Here is a 19,764-nt window from a genome sequence, read left to right as displayed (position 1 = left end):
CCCCTTGCCTGAAGATCCAGGAGGAGCCAGCCAGGGTTATTTTGCCCCAAGTTGCACAGTTTGCTCCATAACAAAGTGCATGTCCGAGCACGTACAAGCAAAAACCCCTGGCTCAAATTTGCACTGCTTCTATTTGAGCTGCTGCAAGCGCACATGCTTGCATGTGTGGACACACCCCATGAGATTTCTTTTGGCCTAGTTTTCCAATTGGTCTAGATCACTCTGGATTCTAGCCCTACCCTACAGTCTATCTACTGCACCCCAGCACTTGGTGTCATCATCAAACTTGCTGAAGGTGCAATCCATGCCATCTTCCACATTGTTACTTAAGATATTGAACAAAACCAGCCCTAGGACTGACTCTGTGGGGCTCTCCACTTGATACCAGCTGCCAGCTAGACATTGAGCCTCTGATTACTACCCATTGAATCCAACAATTCAGCCAGCTTTCTATATACCTATATACCACTGCTTTCCCCACATCCACAGAGCCAGTTATAGATTCATAGATCCATAGATTATAGAGTTGGAAGGAACCCATTGGATCATTGTGTCTGACTTCCTGCCCCTGGGAGGAAAGAGGACCACAGTCAGATGACCCCAGCCAGGTGATTGTCAAGCCTCCTCTTGAAGACTTCCAAGTTAGGTGACAGCACCACCTCTCTTGGAAGCCCATTCCAGACTCTGGCCACCCTTATTGTAAAAATATTCTTCCTAATGTCTAGCCTTAATCTATTCTCCACTAGTTTGCACCCATTATTCCTAGTTACTCCCTGGGGCACTCTGGTAAACAGCACATCCCCAGTTCCCTGCTGTCCTCCCCTGATAAATTTATAGGCAGCCACAGGGTCACCCCTCAGCCATCTTTTGTATAGGCTGAAGAAATCCAGATCTCTCAACCTCTCCTCGTAGGGTCTTTCATGGAGACCACTAATCATGTGGGTGGCCCTCCTCCGAACCCTTTCCAGATCCTCCATGTCCCTCATCATAGATGTCAATCAGGTTGGTCAGGCATAACTTGCCCTTGGTGAATCCATGCTGACTCTTCCTAATCACTTCTCCAAGTGCTTAGAAATAGATTCCTTGAGGATCTGCTCCATTATTTTTCTGGGGTCTGAGGTGAGGCTGACTAGTCTGTAGTTTCCTGGATCTTCCTTCTTCCCTTTCTTAAAGATGGGTACTATATTTGTCCTTTGCCAATTGTCTGGGGCCTCCCCCAATTGCCACAAGTTTTCAGGGATAATGACCAGTGGCTCTGCGGTCACATCAGCCACTTCCTGAGCACCCTTGGATGCACTGCATCTGGTCCCATTGACTTGTACACATACAGCTTTTCTAAATAGCCCCTAACCTGTTCTTTCACCGCTGGGGGCTGCTCACCTTCTCCCCAAACTGTGCTGCTCAGTGCAGTAGTCTGACCTTGCCTCTGAATACCAACATAAAAAAGACATTGAGTCCTTCGCCTTTTCCTTCTCATCTGTCACCAGTTTGCCTCCTCCATTTAGTAAGGAACCCACAGTTTTCCTGACCTTCCTCTTGTTGTTAAATACTTGTAGAAAACCCTTCTTGTTACCTTTCATGACCCTTGCTAGCTGCAACTCCAATTGTGCTTTGGCCTTCCTGGCTTTATCCCTGCATGACCAAACAATATTCTTATACTCATCCCAAATTGTTTGTCCAATCTTCCACTTCTTGTAAGCTTCCTTTTTGTGTTTAAGCTCACTGAAATTTTCTGCTAAACCAAGCTGATCTCTGGCCACATTTGCAATTCTTCCTGCATTTTTGTATTGTGTTTTAATGGTGCAGTGGACTTCCCATTATAGCTTTAACATCTATTCAGAAAGGAAACCTAATTAAACCCATCGCCATTTATTAAACTTGAAGAAATTTCAGTTCTGGGGTTTGTCCAGCATTGTTTATATTTGCTTGTGTGAATAGTCAAATATTGAACTACTTCCTTATCCTTTATCAGAAACTATTCTTGTCCCAGTTCAAAAAACATATGCCATTAAGGAAAGAGTAACTGTTTCAGATGCAGGAGAAAGAACATTTTATTTGTATTTATGTAAGTGTTGCCTTTTAAAAACTATTGCATGCTTGTCTAATTCTGCTCCTTCATACCCTGAGTAGAGGATGCACCATTATGACCATGTGTTGTGGCTGTTGTTTTCTGCATATCAAGGCAAAGCTGTCCTTTACTGCTGCATTCCATTGCTGATATTTTTAACAAAAAATTCCAAAGCATTAAAAAGTGTTATGTTGTGAGAACCATCTTCAAAGTACTTCCTCGAGGCCAACAGTGCTATTGATTAGAACTGTGTAAATCCAGAGTAATTCCATAGAAATGGCAACATTCCAGACACATACAAAGAGAAATGAGAGCAGAATTTGGTCCTTAGATACTTGAAAAAGAGCCATGTTCTGATCTCTGAATACCCAGGTCTCCTATTGATTGCTGGAATGTGGATTTTGGCCAATTTATATTTGTTTGATTTTGATCCAGCACTCCCTGCAAATCAGCAATTTTTCTCTCCGAATCAAGTAAACAATTGTCTAATTCCCATATAAATCCTATCCTGTAAGCAAATAGAAACCCCCCCATGATACTTGGCTTTATTGATTGTTTTGTTACTTTTTAGGTGATGGCAGGCCAAATTTCCAAGCTTGACTACAGTATTGGAAATCCTATGTAACATAAAAGGACTGTGGGTAGTAAGAACACCTTGAATCTATATATACAAGACCTATACAGAGAATGATAAATTCAAAAGTATCTAAAAAGTGGATGAAGGTCCTGTGACAATGGTTTGTCATTTCCCTGTTGAGCCATGGAGAGAGACTGATTTGTAGTCTAAGTATGGAAAGAAATACTTTTTATTTGAAGCTAGCCTGGCAGAAAAAGTAAGATAACAAAGAAAGGAATATTCAATTTGAAGCTGCCTGCGAGGAAAAAATGTCAACACCCAAAAAATGATTTATCAGTTTTGAATTACAAATACAATAAAATCTTCAACATTTTTAGATCAAGAAAGCAATATTTAATCATTCCAGATAGGAAAAAATCATTTAAGTGAAAAGTTTTATGCAATTTTGATTGTATACAATGAACTCAGGAGAAAGGATGGATGTAACAACCTTCTGCTGGATTGGTATTCACTATGAGATAGCTAGATTGCCACTTTGAATCATGTGGTTTGAGTGAGTGAATCCACTTCTTACCCTGCCCTCTTACAAGGTGGGTGGAGTAGGATGGAGAATGGAGAGAACCTGACATTTCTGCAAGCCCCAGCTCACTAGGTGGTACTTCATTTACATGACAATTCATTGTAATAATTTCCTTATAAATAATGCTAGCAGGAAGCTATTTCCACAGTTTCCTGCACAAATGAGAAACAGGAAAGAAAAAGAGCTGTCACCAGTTGGTACCCAAGGAATCAGTGTCATATGGTGATACAACCTTGGGTTAAAATTCTGCCTTCCTATATACATACACAGTCCTGACCTACACTGTATCTATTGAGCACGATAGAACCTGGTCAAACTTCTAGCCAGATTTTTAAAAGGTCACCCCTGCCTCCACCCTGCAGGTCCTGCTTGGCCCCTTGTAAAAAACAGCCTGACGCTTGAAAAATATCAGCATGAAGAGGCTTGATTTTAGCACTAAGAGCAATAGAAGCTGCTGCGTACTGATCATTTTTTGGAAATTTGGCTGTTTTATTTTTAATGTGATTTATTTGACTTAAAATCAAGTTATGAAGTAAATCACTTTTATGTTGCCTTAGCACTACAGCTGGAATCTACTTGTGCATGTTATCCATGGCTGCTCCCTGACGTTTGTGTGTTTATTATGCACAGCAATTAAACTCCTCTTTTTCCTAGACAAATTAGAGCTGAGCGAGTTTGTGATTTTGCTGGCAGGCTTACAAATCTCACTGTGCAGAGCTCACAGTGTTTTCTAATTTTTCTGTGTCATGATGTATCTTGTATGACTAGGGTTGTTTCATTTTCATAGCAAAGCTATAATGATTTCATACTGATTAAGTGGAAATAATGCCAACTTCTTTAGCTCCATTATATAGCTAAGCGCCCTTCGCATTGCTTTAAAAAACATTGCACCAAAAACAGAGAGAAAAACAATTTTTATTGTGAAGAATCTTTAGTGATTATGCAGGAGAGGACAGAAGGCATTATTTTGTCTATGTTGCACATGAGAGAGAGTGAGAGTATGTGTGTGTGTGTGTGCTTGCACATGTGCATATATCGACATATTAATATACACACAAACAAATTCTCATTGCTTCTTGGATGTACCACAAGATGGTGTGTCCGTTTGGGAACCTGATGTACAAAGCAAATGCAGTCACTGATAACTTTTTTATTGGCTGTAATATACACCACCCTGCTGCATAGCAGCAAGTGGGTTGGATGGAGCTATGACCCATTCTGGTTCACTGTGCATCCAAAGGGCATAAAGGAGGAGTAGTCGCTGCACTCCCTTGAGTACAGAGACTAGTGGTTCCACTGAGTCCATACTTGACATGGGAGCTGGGAACTTCCTGAACTCTTATGCATCTGTGTATCTGCAGAAAAGTCTGAGAAGAGGTAGCCAATTAGATTACTTGGACAACAGGAGCCAAGTCTGTCCTACCTTTAAAGAAATTATAATCATTGATTTAAAAAATAAAGCTAAGACAACATTGTTAGTACCTTTCGAATACTAGCCTGCAGAAACAACAATGGTAACTTGACTAAAAAGTTTTCAGTTTTAGGTAAAAACCTTCTTAAAATATATATATTAGAGCTGGTCAGTTTTCCCCGTTAGACTTTCAACTGCTCAGTCAGGAAATGGATTTTTTATTACATTTAAAAGAATTGATTTCCTTGAAATTTTGGTTTGTTTGTATTGTTTTGGTTTGGTTTTGTTGTGTTTTTGTCAAAGAAGCCCTGTTCTTGTTCAAACAGTTTCCTGTGGTGATGGGGAGCTGGAGAGCCATCCGTCATGGGACTGGGGGTCATGGAACCTGCAATCCCCGGCTCGGCAGATCTTGGCAGGCTGCTGAGGAGCTGGGAGCCTGGAAACCTGCCAGATGGGCTTTGAGGTGGCAGGGAAGCAAGTGAGTGCTCTGGCAGGAAACCAGGCAGCTTCCTATTGAAAAAAACCCTGGTTTACGTCAGAAAATGTTGTTGAAATCACCATGTACCCACAAAAAATTAAAATTTTGACAAATGGGTCTTTTCCAAGGAGAAAAATGTTCTACTGGAAATGTTCCAGTCATCTCTAATCTCCTATTTTTTTTAATCTGGATTTCACAGCAAACCTGAAAGAAAATTTCCAATATTTTTGTGAGCTTCTTTGGTGGTGAATGTGGGATTTATGGAAGCAACTGACATCTCTGAGGAAGCTCTTTATGAAACCAAAGATTCATGCAAGTCACGGCACTGCTCCCTTCTGTACTCTGGCTCACTCCATGAGTGGATGTGTAGCTCTTCCTGCTCTTAATGAAAGTTTCAAGTAGCCACTCTGCATGCCCAATGCTGATACTTTATTCCTCTAACCGCAGAACCGTTCTGATGAAGCTGCTTTTGCACATGACATTGCACAGGTGACTTATGAAACAAAAATCAATGTATCACAATAAAGAATGAGGCACTTCAGACCAAAGGATAAATTCAGGTTGCCACAAGATGATTTCAGAGACTGAATTTTACCAATGTGATGAGCATGTTTATGTGAGCTATCTTCATCTTATAAGATTTATGTGGGAAGCTTGAAGAGAGAGACTGAAAGGGAGGAAGAAAAGAAAGCAAGAGTTATTGCACACACTGGGGAATGCAGAGAAAAATATATTGGAAAACGTCACACTCAAGAATGGAAAGTAAAATTTATCTTAGTTTTTTTTTTTCTTTTGGGGGAGATGAACTGGAAAGAAAAATTGTTTCTGAGGGTGTATCTTGAATGAGGGCATGTATGAGTCTAATGCAAATAACAAATGGGAGCTTGGAGAGGATAGGTAGAAGTCAGAAAAACCAGAAATTCCCTTATTCCTTCTGCCAGTAGCATCTAAGTCCAAACTGGTTAGTTTAAACTCCAAGAGATAAATAAAAACAGAGGGGCCATATTTACTCTACTATTAGCAGGAGCAACTGAGGCGGCCAAGAGATGGCAGTGGCTGTCACGAAGCAGCATTGCAATCACCATAAGTATGGTTTGTCTTTCACCTACCATTCAGCAACAAAAGTCAGCAACATGAGGTGGTTTAATCCTCTTTGTGGTTAAGGCTTTAAAGAAAAATGTTGTTTTCCTTCTAGTAATCTACTATCAGATGAGCTGTCTTGTTCTCTTACAAAGCTGTTGTTGTAGGAAGTACAAACCATCCGCTAAGGTCAAGGGCTGTGTTTATTTGGGAAACTCATCAATAGTCAGTTTTCAGCAAATCACAAAATTACCTTTACTTCAATTACTGACTGTTGAGCTGAGTGGCGGTGGTGGTGTTATTTCACAAACACATGGCCCTATTTCTCACTACAGGATAAATGTAATTGTGTATGGATATCACTGGACAATATTTTTACCCAGTGGTTGAAAGATAGATTAATCCAAGATGGATAAAGTGACATTTTAAATACAGTGAAAAGTCTGAAATTGTGCAGTAGTAAGATCAGTTCTTGTAGTATTAGGTAAAAGAAAATTGAGTGATTTTAATTTACATGCTGTTATGGTATAGAAGGAATGCTTTTATACACGGTCTTAGGAATCTTCAGGGAAATACTTCAGACTCTGAAAAATGTTTTAGTCTTGCTTGTTTGTATTTTCTGTGTCTGGTAGAAGTTGTGGTGATCTCTAGAAAATCTAAAGTCTAAAATAAAATCAGTCACAGTGACAGAGTTGTTTCCTAGGAATTAGGTATTGATTGTTCAACTAAGTTTTCAAAAAAGTTGTCTGTGACCACCCTTGTTCCAGGGCTGGTTACTATAGCATTAAACAAAAGAAGCCAGTTGCATTACGAATATAGTCAGACCCGACACAGTGATTTCTTTCTGAAAAGGAAGTTGACCTACAAAGCTACAATATCTGCTACTGTTTGTCAGAGGAATGACAGTATACTGAACTGTTATTGGCATTGTACTTTATTAATAAAGACACTAATACCATGGCAATGCTAGGTTGATTTGTACCTATTCTTTGATTAGAGGTGATTGTATGGGACAGACCTAAAGGCTGGACACATTTTAGCATTCTTAAATTTATGAGAAAATTCACAAAACACATCTAGTGATATAAGAAAACAGGACTGGATGGTTCATCCTACCTGAAGTATTTGTGGGATTTTATTAACACATAAAGCTTGCTTGGTTTTGGCTTTCATTACAAGCTTAAAATTCAGGTAGAGCTTTATCCCGGTATATTTTGTAAAGGCTGTGACCTGAATTGGATTTTGAGCTGAATCATTGTTTTGAGTAAAATCCTTAGGAATGTTATGATTTCACAGACGTTTGATATTAACTCGGGAAAATTAATCTAGCTCAGCTGAATTGTGCTTGGAGTTTTGGTGTGAAATCCAGATACAAAAGAAAGCTTCTCTGGCTGTGAATCTAAATGCCAAGTTTCATAAAGGTTTGGTAGTAAAGTACTTCCTGTGTTTATAAACCAGTCAAACACCTTAATGTTTAAAACAGAATTTAGCTGGCACTTGCCACATTCCAGTGTATTGCTGTGGTGTTAGAGAAAGAAAAGATGGTATATTTTGCTTTTTTTCATATACTGCAGGTTTTGGCATTCATGAGCCAAAGCACTTACTGTGCATTTCCTCACATTGGGATTCATGGTCTAGCTAAAATGGAGTAATTGCCATTTTAAAGATCTATCCTGAGACAAGGTTAATCTGCTCTGAGCCAGGAAGCATTTGATGTTGTCACGAATAACAGTGAGGAATAGGATAGAGAAGATGTATTGTATTAATAGGGGAAAATACAGAATTATTTTCTATTACTACAGTTCATTCCTATGTATTTTGCAGGAGTATGGTTTTGATAGTTCATTCACCATCATGGTGGTGGTTCTCAGAAAATTTGTAGATTGAGACCAGAATCCCAAGTTGTCCCTGTGTAGTTTTGTAACTGGCCCAAGATTTTTAAAATGTGGCTTCAGTTTCAATTCTTTAATTTCTTGGTACTCAGCCAGAAGTTGCTTAAAAGGATCTTATCATACAGTGCTGAGTACTCACACTGACTAATGACTACTCACCCCCAAATCCATAATGAGTTGCATAACTTGAGGCACACTGGCCTTCAAAAGGACTTTGCTCTGTATTGCTCAGAACTAGACGACTTAAATCAGAAAGTCTCAACCAGGGGATGTGAGATCTTTTGAGGGATGCAGCAAGGTGTGAGAAAACTAGTAGGTAAGTGCAGGCTCAGGCTGATTCCTGCCTGGCTGACTTCCTCTTCCCACCGCCCCATCCCCTCTGCAAGGAAGTAAGCACTGTAATGTTCAAACTATAGATTCACTTTTATTCAAAAAATTAGTTTTTAAAATGAGGTGCCACTCAGTTCTCAAAAGTTAGAGCGGGGTACCTCAAGTCCTAAAAGGTTAAGAACCATTGACTGAGATGCTTAATAGTGGTCTTGGTGTGTAAAATTACTAAAGCTTTGGACAGGTGAACAAATGCCCAGTTAAGCAATGAGAGTTGGGAAGAATTACATGCCAGATGCTGTGCTGTAAATATCCCTTGTATTTGCCCTTATCTCATGGTAAATGGAAACTAAACTATGGTAACTCTAGCTCTGTTTCATTCAGAATTAAGCTGAATGACTTAGCACAAATAGGAGTAGACACACAAAACAGTTACCACAAAGCAGCTGACATGCAATAAGTCCCCCTCCTTTTAACATACAGGCTAGGGACAGAGATTATACACAAACCAGTGCAGTTGATCAGAAACCAATTCGAATCTGCAGTGCAACAGAAGCTGAGTGCACATAAGCCACTTTCAAAATGGTTGAAACTGGTTTAAGATAAACTGAGATGGAAAATGTCAGACTTAATGGATTTAGGTTAAATTGATTTATTGAACGTCTGTCCCAGATCCCCTCCAGATTCAAGTTAACTCTCAGTGCCCCAGCATCCCAGGATGCTTTCCACTTCTCCTGTAAACCCGCCTTGCAGGGTAGGTGGGCTAGCCTTGGCCCAAGCTGTCTGCTCCAATGGAGCAGGAAGGTTTGTTCTAGTGCCAACCCCAGCTTCTGGCCTGGGCCACTACAACCATGTGGCTGCATTTCTGGAATCAAAAGTGAATGTCTGCTCACTTGCTTATTGGTTCAATCTTTGCAGCTTAGATTAACCTGCAAAGACTGAATCGATTCAGATTTAGGCTTTTTGACTGTCTGTACTTAGCAACAATTATTTGTCTGTCCATATAACAATTAAAAAAATTAGGACAAACGTATTTTGTAGTTAGTTGCAAAGGAATGTACAGATAAACCTTAGGACACTTTTACACTTGCTCAGGGGGAGCTTTAGTTAGAGTGGCTCTGAAAGGCTGGAATTCGGTAATTACCACGCTCCAGCAGACTTGATTAATTGAGTCTTCTTTGATGTACTGTAATTACAGCATGTTGGAGCAGCCACACAGCATGTCTAGGCACCCTTAATGACTGGCAAGCATGGGGTTAAAACTGAAGTTGCTCAAAACTTTTTGAAGCAGTTTTGGGTTTTTTTAAAGGGAGCATAATAAACAATTAATTTTTGAATATCATCTTCAATATTTTCCTGGGAACGGACTGCAGGGGAGCATTTCACAAGAAGCCTCCTTCTGCAAAACAGCAATTGAACTAGGTTGGCACTGCGCTCACATTAAGGCCTACAGAATTTCTTGGCTGTGAGAAAATGAGATGGTCCAGCTGATTGAGGTTATGGCTCAGCCAAGATGAGTCAATTACCTTGATGTGCTGAGCAGCCATCCACAGTACATGAGAGAGGAGAGATGCCAAGGCTCTCACTCTCAGCACTGACAACAAACAGCTGCAAAGCACTGTGACCGGGGAGAGCAACCGCTATTGTCACCAATCTGAGAGAATGGTGACTTTTCATGTCATTTTGTTGATGCTAGGAAAGCTGTTTTGTTTCCTAGTCTAGTAATAAAATTTTGGAGACAGTTAAAACCTGGACATTTTCACTCACTGCCTTTTTAAATGTTTATCAGATGATATGGAAATTGCCAGTCGTTTGCTGAAATAAGGCTATGACACAGCTGCAGATGGCCTTTGGCTTTTATCAGAGATGGGTAACTCAGGGAGCTAAGGGAGGCCCAAGCCAAGCATTTAATGGATCCTCTTGTGGAGGGGATGTTTATCAGCTTTATCCTTTTGTGGGCATTTCTGTATCTCTTTATCACAAGAACTTTAGGGAGTCTTTACACTTGCTAGTTTGATCACATCTGTGGGACAGAGGTCCTACCCATTAGCACCTGCTCACTTTTCTATTTGAAATGATACAACTCGCTGTATAAAATTAACTTCCCTTCCCCTTCTCTACCTTCTGCCAGTACTAACTCTTAACCTTACCAAGTCACATGGTTGGGGATCTCTACTTGTGACCCCTTCCAGAAGGTGCCTCATGCATGCCTTTGTCAGTCGGGCCCTTTCTATCTTCCCTCTGGTTGCTTTAGCAGAAACTATGTTTTTCTTGTAGCTCGTGGCTAAAAAACATAATCGAGAAAAGATATTTAACAGGCAAATGAAAAAGTGCGTGATTACTAATAGCTCTGAAAGCAATTACACAAAAAATGATTGCTTTATTTTTACCTTTAGCATTCAATAAAAAGTGACTGTGTAACTGCAAAGGCATCAGCTCTGGTTTATGATTAGAAATTGCTTAACAGAATTCTAGAACTTCCAAAAAAAAAGCAGCCCCACCACTGTTCTACTCCACTTCCATGAGCATGAAGGCACTAACCTTCCTTTGAAAAGCATTTGGGAACTATGGGTGAAGAATGTTAAACACTAATATTTACCATGTCATAAAAATTTGGAAATTAGAATTACATATTTTAAAATATACATGGTAAGCTATGAGAACTTATACATTCAAAGACTCCCTTGTCAAAAGTAAGGGAGGCAGTAACAAATGCGAAGATGCACATTTAAAAATATATATTTTAAAGCATTTATTTCTTTTCTAAAGTGCAGTGTAAGTGTGCAAGAAGACTGAGTTTTTCTGTTTTTGGAAAGTATCTAATATAGGCAGCATATGTCTATTTAAATTAAGTACTCCACTGAATTATCTAGGTATTTTCATATTTGCTAAGTGGTTTTAAAAATCTACCATTCCAGTTTGCATGTAACCCTTTTTGTGTACACTTTACACGCACCAAAATAACTACAGGAAATGTAATACAGAGATGATTTAGGTTGTTGGCATTTACATGTTTACACATGCTTCTGATGTGGTGCTGGGCACTTTTAATTAGTGAGCTGCACTTATTAAAAGCACCTGTGCATCACATGTATTAGTGGTGCAGTGTGTCTCTGCGCAGAGAAAATGGTGGTGAGGTGCTTTTGAACTAAAGCACATTGAACGTGTTTTATTTCAAAGTGCAGCACCACCATTTTCTCAGCACGGAGACACATTGCACTGCTGATACATGTGATGCACAAGGCTGCCAGAACACATCAATTTACATGCTCCAGCAGACTTTATTAATCACTCAATTAATAATTGAGTCTGCTCCATCATGCTGGATTTCCAGTGCTTTGGAGCCAGCTCCCTGCATGTGTGCAAGTGCCCTAAGTTTCCCTAGATTCTGAACTACTTTTCAGATTGTCAAAATGCATGGCATAATAGATAGTGGAGTGAAGGAATCAGTATTTACCAGCTCTTTTTCACAAATACAGATCAATGTTTCTAAGCAGTACATGAGCATTTTTTTCAACCAACTTTGATCCTTTTGTCATTCTTTTTAATCATTTTCATTCAAGAGTACATGCTGCTTTCTTCCTCCCAGCTTTACAAAGTCATCTATTCTCTCCAGCAAAATCCTCAGCAATAATCTCTCTAACTTGGCGTATCGATTGTTCAAAAAGAAAAGCCCCCTTCCCCTTCAACGTTTAACTAAAACTAGTGCTTTCAACTTGCTATTCAAGTATATCCAAACCTCTGTCTCCTCCCTGGTTTCAGTTAGACAATACCACCAGCACCTTTCAAATTATCTGTTTTTTTTTATAACAGCATGGTGACCTTTTTGTGCAAGATCAGCTTCCAAAAATTCTTTACAAACCAAGCTGTAAAGAACCTTGACATAATATTACCATTCTTTATTTCTCTCTGTCTTGTCTTTGGTATGCTGCCAAGCCTGAAGGATGCTGTTCTGTTGGTTTAGATGGACTTCTATGCATCAATGCAAATCCTTTCTAAACTCAATCCTTTCTAATGGCTTGAGGGTAGTGTTTGTCTCAGTAGTGTACAACTCCTATCCATAGTTAATAAATGCCAAGCTCACTGGTACGTTGCATTTGTCTCTAACTTCTCACTGCTCTGCTGGGTGATGAGGATGTTGTGCATTTGTTCTTTATCTTATTTTTAGTGTTGTGGGTATGTATGGTATCATTGTTGTGGGCCTCCTTTTAGGTACTTTTGCCAAAAGACTAAATCCCAGATGAATTTATGGGGCTGTAGATTTTTATATGTATATATTTTCACCGCTTACTTTTCTGTACAGTATTTTCATGCTATCTCTGCATAATTTATTCTTGCGTTTTTACCATTAGAAGTCTTGTTGACACAATTTTGTTGATTAGGAATCTGAAAAATGTTTATTGCTGACTCTCTGAAGTCATACCAACAACAAGTGTTGTATAGGTACAATAGCTAGCATAAATTATTTTTTTGTCCTTGTACACTTTATTTAACTTGGGGAATGTATTAGAAAAATAACTCTGAGTTGGGTCTTCATCAGTTTAGCTATAGTGCCACATGCTTGCTAATGTGGATGTTTTAAGGATGTTTTCTTTTACGTCAAATGTGAGTGAAGTCAAGAATTCTAACAGGGCGCTGTGTGCATTTCTTCCTTAGCCTATTTTGTATCAGGTTCTAGAGGTTTTCCCCCAATATCAGTGTTTCTGTGAGGGTAAACAGAAAACTGAGTGTTGCAGTGAAATTACAGTCCAGCTATCAGGGGCCTGATTATAGGTCAACACTTCATACAAGTCAAATGTAAATGTTATGGGTCATAGGCTGACTTTTAACCAGAACAATATTAGGCCCTGCTGAGAAGCATGTTTACTCCAAGAAGAATGACCCAGTAATGCAGGTATACTGCTTTTAATTCATGAGCTAGTATGCACAAAGGTAGCTGGAGTGTTTCTTTATGGTACTATGTAAATATATGCTAAATTCCTGTTCCTCAGGGTTGCAAGAGAAACCTAATATTCTTATGGCTGGCTGAATCAGTAGGTCTGAGAGATGCAAATTTTGCTGTGGGACTTGGTTTTAATTCTAAGACATGCTGAGCAGTGGAACCTACCAACATCGAACTAAACATAGAAAGTACAACCAGAACCTTCTTCGTAGCATTATGTGAAATGTTTACGATGAGATCCAAGTGCCTATGAGATGTAGCAATATATCAGATGTATTTGTCCCAATGATTTTGACTCCAACAATGGTCTTCAGACCCAGTCACTTAAAAAAGTTAGGGGGTGGGAGGGCATATATGGATTCTATGCATTTTGCCAAAACCTGATCCAAACCTTTAAAAATCTGGCCATCAGTGAATAAAGTATAATCCATGTCAAGCAGTAAAATGTATTAACTGTACCATATACTGTATACCCCATTCTGCTTTTGGATAAGATTGGAAAGTGTTCATAATTCTGTGTGTCTGTTTTTAAATGAACTATACTTTCAATGAAATGAGAAGAATACCAATGAAGAACGGATTATTTAATGAGTCTGGGAATGGCTTTGCAAAAACTTTGCTGGAATAGTGCACAGCAGAGACAATGACATGAGTAAACTCAGACATGTATTTCAAAACTTGATATGACAACTTAAAGCTGATATAATTTAAAAAAATAGAGTGCTGCAGAAACATAAAGCACTTATGCTGCTTACTTTACTCAGAGTCCCAGTAAGCAGATGGCTCAAGTGTAATGAGCTTCCGTCTGCTAATGAGTACTGTACCTCTCAGGTGATATTTCAAAAAACAAGATCTATTCGACAGGAAGCTATTCTTTCCAATCTGTAGGGAAGCACAAGCTTCTCTTCAGAATTTTATAGAGCACTGTGTTCTAGGGTTGCTGGTTGCTGAAACAGAAGATGGCCATTTTATTTATTTGTTTGGGATTTTGATTTTACAACCTTGCTCTCTGATTCATCTTGCTGTCTTTCAGCTGGAGCTGCAACTGTAGTGGAGATGCTTCCTGAAGATTTTTGTTTTAGCACTGATGATAGGACTGAGATTTTTCCCTTAAAAAACACATGCACTCTTTTCTGTGGATACCATTCTGTTACAAAGACTCTCACAGGGCATTTGTTGTTCACTGAGTAATTTAAACTTTGTGAATTTCTTTAAACTTTGTTTAAGTTAAATCCAAATGTATTTTCCTCTGAATATTTTCCCATTCATCTCCTGAAACATGGGTTGCAGGGTTTGGGCTTTTATTTATTTATTTATTTATTTTTGCCATCTTTCTAGTTTTTGTGGGCAGCTTTCCAGCCCTTGTTATTAGCCCCCTGGACAAGTCTCCTTGGAGAAAAGCAGGCAAAGAGATTTTAAAGCAGAATAATTTTAATTTGGAAGTCCACTAATGGATTCAGAATTTTAGCATTCAGTGACCACTGCAGGAGCTACTTGAACATATGCTGTTTTCAATACCATTTTCTCAGGCCTTGATACACCAGTCTCCATTTAGTATACATACACCTTTGGGAAATACTGTGTGAAATTCTTGTCAACATTTTGGTCACATACATTGGAAAGAAACTCAGAGAAAGGAGAAAAAAAATTCAGCAGCAAATAAACCCCTGAAATGTCAATCACTAAAACATTTCTAGGAGGCAGGACTAAATCTATTCATTCTTTTTTCTGTTTTCCTTGTTGCTTATTAATTTAGTGATCTAAGTCTTAAAGTAAACCTTTTGAGTCGCATTGTACCCTGCTACTGTTGCTCTGTTTTAGGTTTTATAATGCAGATGCAAAAGTGTTATTAGGAAAATGTAATGTACCAAAGCAAGCTTTGACCTACTGCATTGCTTTAAAGTTATTCCAAATTTAATGTCGGTCTGCCACACTCTTACTGAGATTCGTATTACGAAATACTGGTGAACCCATGGCTGTGTCACAATAGTGGCTGTTCATTCTCTTCAGACTTTCCCAGCTCACAAGCTGACACTGATTGTAGCACCCAGGCAAGGGTTGCAAAATGCTATCTGCAATCACTTCTGCTTTCACAAAGTTGTATCTTTTTAGCATATGTCTGCACTGCAGAATTAGCTCAGGCTCCTAATTGAGAACTTTCCCTAATTCGGTTACCAGAAACAGCTAGTGTGAGTTAGCTAGTGCAGTAAACCTAGATTTATCTACCCTTGCTGGAGACGTGGCTAGAACCTAGGTAATCCTTGCACAACAGCTGATTACCCACTAACTATTCAAAGTGGCTGCAGAATAGTTAAATGCAATCCTGATAGCCATCCAGTGCCTTCTTACGCCTGGATTGCTGTTCAAATTCCACAGTACATGGCTTGCTGTAGATCTATTATGCTTCTACAACACTTGGACAGAATCACCATATAGGAAATCATCCTTCCATCTGGTTCTAATGGACCTCTTATGCCATTTCAGTGAGATCTAAAACTGGGAAATGCATAATCTAAATTTTCAGTCTAGTGAGGACTTTTCCAGGAAGTTGGCAGTAAAGAGTCAGACTGAGTGTGAAAAGATTAAAGGCCTTCTGACTGCATACTAAAAAAACAACCATCACAAATGTCTGCCCAGCACATCATTGAGAATGGGTCTCTTTCACAGTGAGGTGGCATATGTGTTCAGACCTGCCCTGGACACCCGGCTCCCTTTTCTGTTTTACACTGCAGATCCCAGCATAGGGTATAGAAAAAGTAGAGGAGACAGTAGGATACTTCTGATTCAGTATGCAGCCAGAACGATCTCACACCTGGGTCCAAAGGCTTCTTTGACGAAGAGGCACAGGTTTGCCCGGAGAGCAAACAGGAGAATCAGCTGTGTCCTTCTAGGGATCACCTAAAATAAAGAGTGAGCAGCATTCTTCGTTGTTATGCTGGGAGATGATACAGCATGTGCGGTTCACCTGTTTCTGATTAATCTCATTAGTGTAATGAATGTATTATAGGATGCAGTTGGGGATTTGTCTGCAAAGCTTCAGTTAAAGACAAAAGGACCTTCAACTCCATTTTTCCTCTGCCCATTTCCCTAGATGGACTGTAAGGGGGTCTACGTATGCAACCAGTGATTTATCACTTCCATCTGCAAGCAAAGCAGTGTTTTTAGTATGAGAAATGAGTAATAATGATACAAGTAGCATAAGCGTGTATGTAGACATCTATATCAAATATATTGTGATCTGTTTTTTGGACCGTCACGTTGAAATTTTAACACCAAAAGGGAACTATCTAAACAGCAAGCTGCAATACATAAATCCCACTTCAGACAGTGTGTTTTGTAGAGTTGTATTTTTCAGATGAAATTTTCCCGTGCTCAGTCTCCGTATAAGTTGACATCTTTTAGGAAAGTTAGTGTAGTCTCCTTGTTTTCATTTGAATTACGATAGAGTTGAAATAAAAACAAATTGTCTTTATAAGCAGTCTAGCCACATGCATTTGGACAGTGCTATTGGGAATAGGTGTAATATGAAATATGGAACAGCTCTCAATGGGGATTAGTTCCTTTGCTTTGGTTGGAGAAACATTAAGAACAATGGTTTGAGAAGCATACTCATCAGAATGCTTTGGTGGCTTTTTGCTCTGAATTTTGAGTAGATCTTAGTGAATCTCCCTTCCTCTGTGGTATCAGCAGGGCTATTGCAGGCACCCCTGCCTAGCACTCTTAATTGGCTCCTTAAAAACTGAGCATTAAGCAAAACAAGCATTAAGTGAAACAGAAAGTATTTGACAACCCAAGATGACGACGGCAATTGTTTTTAATGACCCAAGATGGCAACTATGAGCGTTATATTGAAACTCACTGACTGATAAGGGAAATCAGGTATCAATTTAAAATGAGCGTTATAGCAAAATAGCACTAAGTGAAACAGCGTTAAGTGAGGGTTGCCTGTAGAGGGATTGCTGTTGGGATAGTTTGAAGTGAGATACATATGTAAACATTGCTAATGCTAATCTTTCACACCCTTTTTTCTAGCAGTAGAGCAGCTCCATGACACTAGCAATGATAGCAGAGCCAGTGGAGCTCATGCATAGGTATTTTAACATTGTGCCGTCTATGTGTGTGTGAAAATGTTGGGTAACTGAACCTTTAATGTGTCTCTGAGACATGCCCAATAGGGGTGTGCAAAATGGGCCATATTCAATTTGGATTTGCCCGGAATCATGGACAATGATTTGATTTGTTGATTTGGATCACTGTCCCTGATTCTATTTGACCGAATCTGAATCTGAAGATTTGCTGCTGATTTGGAGAATCAGTGATTCGGACATAGACACAGCTTTAAAAGTTTTTTCTACGTACCTTCAGGGACCAGCGTGGCTCATGAACGCTGCAATGCTGGTGCACATGAAGTCTCCCACAGGAGTGCGGGGGGGGGAGGGGGTGCCCTCCATGTGCTTGGTGACGAACGCAGAAGTGGACCAGAAGCACTTCCGGTCCACTTCCGGGTCTACCAGAGAGCACGCGGGGGGGCCCTGCACTTCCCCAGCTCAATGATCAGCTGTGGGGGAACCCTGGGTACCCCCCAGAAGGCACCGGTTGCCAAGCTGAGGGGGCATGGGAGGGCCCCCTGTGTGCTCCCTGGTGGACCCAGAAGTGGACTGGAAGTGCTTCGGGTCCTCTTCTGGGTCTGCTGCCGAGCACACTGGGGAGCCCCTTGCACTCCTGTGGAACTCTCCATGAGCTCCAGCATCACAGCATTCATGAGCCACCTGCTACCTAGAGGTATGTAGGAAAAACATTTAAAGCTGTGTCTGTGTCCGAATCTTTCCAAATCTCTCCGAATTGATTCAGAGGGTTCCAGTTTGATTTGGAGAGATTAAAGCGTCCTTTGATTCAATTTGGATTCAGAGATTTGGCTACCAAATCAGACTGAATCTCTGCCAAATTGCATCAGGGACTGAAAGCTTTGCACAGCCCTAATGCCTAACCTTCTCTCAACACTAGAAATAAGAAAAGGGCAGAGAGAAAAGTCCTATGAGATTTCTGTACACTCTGTGCTTTCATTAATTTATTTTTGAAAGTAGCACATTTAAATTTGCGGTCACCCTCAGAGTTCAACAGCCCTCACAAAAGTGGGAAATTCACTACTTTTAATGTCATTCCATTTGAGGTGTGATTTTGGAGCCTAATTTGGATCACTTATTTCTGTTATGATCACAGGCAGTTTCTGCTTTCTGTTTTTAAAAGAGGTGTTTTATGGAAGTCATTAAAGTAGTCAGCATTACAATACATTTATTATTATTGATTATAGTAACCCCCAAAAGGGATCAGAGCTCTGGTGAACTCTGTGCTACACAGACTTGAAAGTACAAAGAGATGGATGGCCGCAGTAGATGGAAGGGCAGAAAGGTAGGACAAGGTACCAATAAAATTACTAAGTTTGGGTACTAAGCAGGATTTGTAGCAGCTTGGGGTTGCTGGAGACATCATGTCAGAAGGGATATAAGGGAAGTTAAAGTAATGCCTTTCAGGAAGATTTTCCACATACATTGTATACATTTCCCATATGCAAACATTCTTGAGGGTGAAACTGCCTGGTGATAAAAACTGGAAATATTAGTGGCATTAAAAGTAGCAGTATTCTGTTATGACAGGAAAATGAAATAACTGGTTGAAAAAGTTTTTGTGAGAGTTTTGGGGTTTTTTAATTGAAGTATGAACATTTTTAAAATTATTTTTTAAATTAAAATTGTCATCACTTTCAGATTGTTTTAGCTTGTTTTGCTAAAAAAGTGCCCTTTTCAGAGAATAAAGATTTTTCTAAAAATTAGACAAAGATATTTTCACTTTGAAAATAATAACTATTTTGTCACATTTGACAAATATTTCAGGAAGATATGATAAAAGATAATCCATGAAAAACAGTTCTGTGTGGCCAGTGTGGGAACTATATTAGCTCACTGTACTCCCAGTCAGACATGTTTTTATTATGGTGTATGACCTCTAGCCAAATGGGAAAGTTTAAAAAAAAAATCTTGGCATAGACAAGGCTTGATAGTTGTATATGGATATCTGAGAGTGCAGTTGTGCATACTTACCTAAGGCTCTACATAAACCAGAAATGCAATCATTTCCGGAAATGTGTTACAACATGTTTGAACAAAGTTGAGGCACCCATCATTTAAATTCATGGTATAGTTTACCTTGAACATAGTATGTGACCAGAATTTGTCTAAGTGTTAGCCTAATAAAAAAAATGTAGTGCCAAATTCCCTTCAGGTGTAAATAAGTAGAGCTCCACTCATTTGTGCTCAGTAATGATCTTTCCCCTAGAATGAATCTTAAATGTATATCCATTTCTAAACTTTATAAGTGGATGAAGGGGCAGTAATGGTGTTAACAGATCTTA

Source organism: Gavialis gangeticus, unplaced genomic scaffold, assembly GCF_001723915.1.
Source record: "Gavialis gangeticus isolate Ggan-Ray unplaced genomic scaffold, GavGan_comp1, whole genome shotgun sequence".
In the NCBI taxonomy this organism is placed as follows: domain Eukaryota; kingdom Metazoa; phylum Chordata; order Crocodylia; family Gavialidae; genus Gavialis; species Gavialis gangeticus.
Note: the sequence above shows the minus strand (reverse complement) of the source record.